We start from the raw sequence: 6,489 nt of genomic DNA on the forward strand, positions 1-6,489 counted from the left end.
TAATGTTCTATATGTTTAATAAATTAAGCTAACATCAATAACACCACTTCAATTTATTATTCACGGGTTACATTGTAGTATGTATTCAAAGAGGGGAAATCTTGCGTAGGTCAGAAAGACGTTTTGCTATCTAAGAGAGAGATATACCTGAAAAATTGAACTTTTGGCAACAGTTGTATTGACCAGTATAATTCCAGACAAACAGCCATGGTGCAAATTTCCAAAAAAACTGACTTGATCTATGAGTGTAGTTGAGATCCCATTTGGATTTAGCTACCCTGAAAACTCCAAAAGTCATACCAAGGGGGCCTCCTATTGGTTTTTTGTGGTAGTAAAAGTTGAAGCCACAAAAGAACAACAAAAAACTCGCTCCCATCACCTGTGTGGCAATCCTGAAGATTTCTTCCCATGTAGCTTTTGAAAGCCAAAAGACACCAATGGCGTATCCAGAAAGAGAGTAAGTATACCAACAAAAATTTGTACGACTAATTTTTTGGTCCTCGTCTATGTCAGGATTTTCTCTCTCTCGCTCAGCTGATCTTCAAGAAAGTCAAGTAGAAGTGAATCTAGACCAGATTTGCCCAATGCTATGACCACTGTTGCAGCATAGATACTTCCGAATTCTATACTTGGATTTGGAGATGTGGTTGAAAAACCTAACAACATCAATCCCTGCAATAAGAAAAGCAAAATGATGTTTGGATTGTTAGAGGTAAAGTCCTAATCTTAATCAAGCCCTAGCTAAGTCCCTTGTATGTTGTATCCCAATACATGAAAGAATGTCTATCAGGTGCTCCAATTTCGAGGTCTGTACATGTTACTTCAACAAGATACTAATAATTGTCAAATTTGAATTACCCTATAATTTGGATATAAAAGTTTTTTTTTTTTTTTTTTTTTTTTTAAATCGTTTAAATCAAGAACTTTTTGTCCCTATTTGTATTGCAGTTTTTGACATCGAACTTCCAAAAGACCACGGTTCAGAATTCCTGTACCATTTGTACGAACACGTTCTGATATTTATCCACATAATAATTACAATTTTATTTTCCAAAACTAGTTATACACTAATTTATAAATACAACATCCAAAACTGGTTATACCATGATTGGTGAAACATAAAATGAAATACAAAAAATGGTACAGAGGATTTGTGTTCTTAATATATTGGTAACTACCCTACTTTATCGACTAATATGTGGACAGGAGACTAGGAGAGCCAAAATTTGCCCAAGCTAAAGCTAACAACAACACCCTTGCTAGAGAATCTCTTATCCAAACTACTTCAGATTTATAATGTTTTGGTCTAGAGTTTGTGTTTCCTTCAATGTAAAAGAGGATAGGGGGGCATTTTTTGAAGTTTGGATAGGGTAGTGCTTTAGAAGAACATAAGGGCATAGGAGGTTCCAGGGTGAATTGGCCATAGCCCTATCAAGTCTCTCCTTAATGTGGGCTTTAGTAGTTTTGTTGTTGGTCCAGGTGGAAGGGATTCTCCACGAACCCATATCAAAAGACGGAGGCTTACTAGGATTGGAAGCTTCCGGACCAACCGAACCAATTATGGGCAGGTTGGATCCAATTGGGGTTAAAGTCTCACAGACCAACGGGATGGTCTTATTGGTCAACTGTTTCCATGGACGTGTCACTTATGCTGTCTCAAAATTCTTTCTAGAATGGTAACCCCCAAAAAGAGCTCAGGAACACTTTTATCACTCTCATTCCTAAATCAAACCAAGCCTCTCATGTCAAAGATTAATGACCAATTAGCAATGTTGTGTACAAAACCGTATCACTATTATTAACTTTTATATTCAATAGTAGTGGTGCTAAATCTGGGCAGTGCTAAACTGAGTTTGCGTGTGCGTCGTCGAAACGGGAGAGGCTGTAGTTATTATCACAGGCTAAACTATTGGGGTACCCAGTACTCAACTAACATTAAGAACTTTTCATACCCGCGGAGTATTCACAGGTGGTACTATAGAACATGTACGAGCCCCTTCCAATAGAAAAATTAAATTCAATAAAGATTTAGTTCATCCCACACGTACATGTCATGGGCATCCCGTTTGGGGGCTTTACCAGGACAAATTAGTAAAATGCCTAAAGTTGGAAGTGATCTTAGAAACCAATCATGGTCCAATAAAAAATCTCAATTATATATATATATATATATGAAGAAGAATTTTGATAGCAAGTCAATTTAGTTTATATAATTTTTAACTTGGAGTCAATTTGGTTTTCATCGTCAACTCACTAACGGAAATTTGATTGAAAGTTGAAAATAATAAGTACCAAATTGACTACTACAAAAATGTAAGAATTAAATTGACAGTAATTTCAAATGTAGGGGCCAAAAATGGTATTTTTGCCAATTTTGATAGCAGTAAATTTGGTTTATGTTATTTTTAACTTGGAGTCGATTTGGTTTTTGTCATCAACCCACTAACCAAAATTTAACTGAAAGTTGAAAATAATAAGGACCAAATTGACTACGTGTATATGGTTTGGATGACAACAAGGCTGTTAATTTCCGGTAGGCAAGTCCAAGCACTTTATCAAAAGGTGGGGTTTTTGAAAGTGATTTGTGTTAGCAATGCATTGATGTCCATGTACGGTAAGTGTGGTGGAATATATGATGCTAGACATGTTTTTGATGATATTGTTCATCGAGTTTCTGTTTCTTGGAATTCTGTGACTGCTGGGTATTCTGAGAATGGATTTAGTAGTCAGGGTCTTGAAGTGTTTTCTCAAATGAGTGATCTTTCACTACAGCCAAATGAATATACTCTGGCTAGCATTCTTGAAGTTGTTTCTAACTCGAATTCTGTAATTCAGGCAATGAAAATTCATTTGCATATGATTAAATGTGGCTTTATGTTCAATGATTCTATGGTGTCTTGCTTGATAAAAACATATGGGAAATGCCATGGGATAGATGAAGCAAAAGAGATATTGCCATGCTGATGCTTTAAATTTGTTCTACACCACAAGAAGCTTGTACCTTGAAGTGGACAGTACAATCTTCCGTATTGTCATCAAAGCTTGTGGTGCATTGACAGATTTGGTACAGGGAAGAGTAGTTCACTCACTGTGTCTTAAATTTGGATTTGATCAGGATACATTTGTGGAAAGTAGTGCTATTGACATCTACTGTAAGTGCGGAAGCATTGGTGATGCACAGAAGGCTTTTAGGATTACATCTAGAGACAATTTGGCTGCTTGGAATGCCATGATAATGGGATATGCTCAACACGGTTGTTTTCATGAAGTTTCTGAGGTTTTTGAGAAAATGTGTAAATCTTGAATAGAATCAGATGAGATAACTTTTCTTGGATTTCTTACTTCATGTTGTCATGCAAGGCTAGTGAGAGAAGCAAATGATTACTTAAACTCTATGTTTGAATTTCATGGAGTCATCCCACATTTAGAACACTATGCCTGTATGGTTGACCTGCTCAGTCGAGTTGAACTCCTAGAAGATGCAAAGAGGACAATTGATCAAATGCCTATTCACCCTGATGCTCATATATGGCAAATTCTTCTATCAGCCTGCAACATCCATGGAAATGTCATTTTGGGGAATGTTGTTGCCAGAAAACTTCTTGAGCTGCAACCTGAAAATGAATCTGCTTATCTTCTTCTGTCAAATGTCTATGCTTCTGCTGGTATGTGGAGTGATGTTGGAAAATTGAGGAAACAAATGAAGGAAAAAGTAGTTCACAAATAACCTGGTTCTAATTGGATTCAAGTTGGAGGATCAGTACATTACTTTTTTGCTGGCGACATGACACATCCTGAGAGTAAAGAAATATATATGGAGCTAATAAAGTTGTATGATCAGATGTTAGTGTCTCCAAAATTGGATCAAAACGATGCTTTCCTGATGAAAATATGAATTAGAAGCAAAGAAATGTTTTCTAATTTATTTTGCAGCAATTAACTGTACAGGGTGTGTGTTTCCAGAGCTCATCAAGTGTCGTTACCTATTGTCTAAAATCAGTTGGCATATGAAATCCATTCAACATATGTATTACAGATGACTTCAGAAAATTTATCTGACTAGTGGTCAGAGGCGCAAGTCTGAAAAGGCCATAAATTATGGCTTTGTAGCTATTTGTTCCAAGTTAACTAACACGACTCTGAGAGAGAATTCTCCATAAACTGCCATTAGCCAAAATTATGACTGCACAGGTGTGCATTGCTCACTAAAAGCTCTGTCGTTAATCTACAGTGGCAGTATTTCTAGTCACAACTGAAAGCAATGATTGGATTCTACTTTCCATCACAGATACTGTTAACAAGTGTGGCCTTCTTTTGACTAAAATCTACAACATTAGAAAGAAAAAAAGTGAGATATTACATGTAAATCAGCATTTATGGTGCTTTTTTGGCTGCTCAAAGTGAGTTTTGACATCGGAATGTGGTCATAACAAAGTTTTAGAAGTTTGCTGCTACACAGTCCCCCGTGGAGAGTGTCTGCTTCTGTCCTTGACTTCATCTGGTCTCTTTTAAGCTGTGGCATTCTGCTCCTGATATTTTTGCCAAGGATAGATGAATCTTCTATCATAAAAGGAAAAATGCTTGACTGATGAGTTGGAAGTCCAGGTGAAGGTAAGCCAGTATATAGTGTTAGAATAATGGTTAATTGATTAAAATTCGAGAATCTCCTATCAGATTGAGCTTTTGGGATAAGTAGTAGTTTATCATATAACTCTATTTGATTCACTATCTTTTGAGATTGTTTATGGTTCTTGCGGTAGAAAGTGGCCAGTGGGTGAATGAGGATATGGCAGAAGATACATAATAATTAGATTTAGGACTTCATATGCTTAGGATATTAGTTTTGTTTCATGTTTACAGTCTCATATTTTATGACATAAAGATATATCATGGAGGCTACTTTACACATAGCGACCTCTTGTCCCAATGAGAACAAGCTGGGCTCGTGACATCTTTCTACAACATGTAACTTATACATTTTCAAATGACTTAGTAATAGGGGCGAAGCTAGGAATTTTTGTTTGGGGGACCAAGTTGCGGTACTAATATATTTATCAAGATAACTGCCACATACACACATACACACACACACACACACACACGCACACACACACACACATATATATATATATATATATATATATATGTACGCACATGTTTTTTTATTACATATACACACATATATATACACGCATTTTAATTTATTTGATAAGTTATATATATATATACACACACCCAACAAAAAAAAAGAGTTTAGTATTTTCAATTAACAAATATAAGAGCACATTTTACAATAAAAAATAGAATTGCGAAAAATAGAGTTATATCTTCATAACTATTAGAGCAATTATTTTTTTTAAGAGCATCATTAGACTAATTCAAATATTTGGGGGGATCAACTCTTATTTTTATAGACTAAAATTTGAAAACATTAAAATAATTATATATATATATATATATATATTTAAAAAAAAATTAAAATTTTGGGGGCCATGGCCCCCCCACCCATTAACACAGCTCCGCCCTTGCTTAGTAATGAATGTTTATAGGCATTGGAATTGGTTGTTATTTTATGATAGGCAGCATTCATCTATTTAAAATTAGTTCAAATTTTCAAGAAGCAGGATGTAATATCTTGACTTGAGTAAGCTGGAGGTGATATCAAGGGAACTGACACTTAATTTCTTGAGGATACTACATGTCATACGGTGTTTCTACACAGGGTTTCCCATAAATTTGATCTCATGTTGTTTCAGGTCTATGCATTTTGGTTTGTGGTTGTCTTTAATCATATCATTGTGCTTTCTATTGTCCCCTTTTTAATTGATAAATACTTTAGAGTTGTTTACATAATCTTTGCCAGTCATGAAATTATGCATCTCCATTTCAGTGCTAATATTACCATGAATAATGTAACCTTCAACTTCATGGGAAAAGTAAAATCTATCAGAATGGAAACACTCCATTTGCAAAAGAAAATGGGATAAAGAAAGTAGTAAAAGAAAAATAAGTAACTATATTAATAAGATAATGATCACTGATCATACGATGTCTAACATGGATCAGTGCTTTCAATTGTTTCAATTCTTCCTCATATAAGTTTTCCTGCAGGAGTGTTGGTGATCTCAAGAGGCTCTAGAGAACATAGAGACTACTGAGTGGAAAGCATTTGCTGATATTCTTGACTTTATCTGCCCCCTTTTTGGAAGAGGCCTTCTACCCCTAAGATTTTTGTTGATTATTGTAGTTAGAACATTGCTGATCTTGTTACACATATTGTAATGCAAGGCAATTTCACCCTCTTCCTTTAGGCTGTTGCTCATATTTTATTTATTCTTTGGATCTTATTCTTGTTTTGTATTCTAATTTTAATATGCATATCCCTACAATTTCATGTCCTAACTTTTCAAAAAATTACCTTCTTGTTATATCCTACCCATACTTGTGTCTGTGTTTCCTAGTCCTTCGTTTAGAACAATATGCCAACAT

General features: G+C 35.2%; 1 pseudogene; it reads left to right on the forward strand.

Moving 5' to 3' along the window:
- The first annotated feature begins 2,499 nt into the window (after nt 1-2,499).
- Nucleotides 2,500-4,167, forward strand: LOC126708125 (pentatricopeptide repeat-containing protein At2g13600-like; annotated as a pseudogene).
- The last annotated feature ends 2,322 nt before the right edge of the window (nt 4,168-6,489 follow it).

This window comes from Quercus robur, chromosome 12 (genome assembly GCF_932294415.1).
Source record: "Quercus robur chromosome 12, dhQueRobu3.1, whole genome shotgun sequence".
Lineage (NCBI taxonomy): Eukaryota > Viridiplantae > Streptophyta > Magnoliopsida > Fagales > Fagaceae > Quercus > Quercus robur.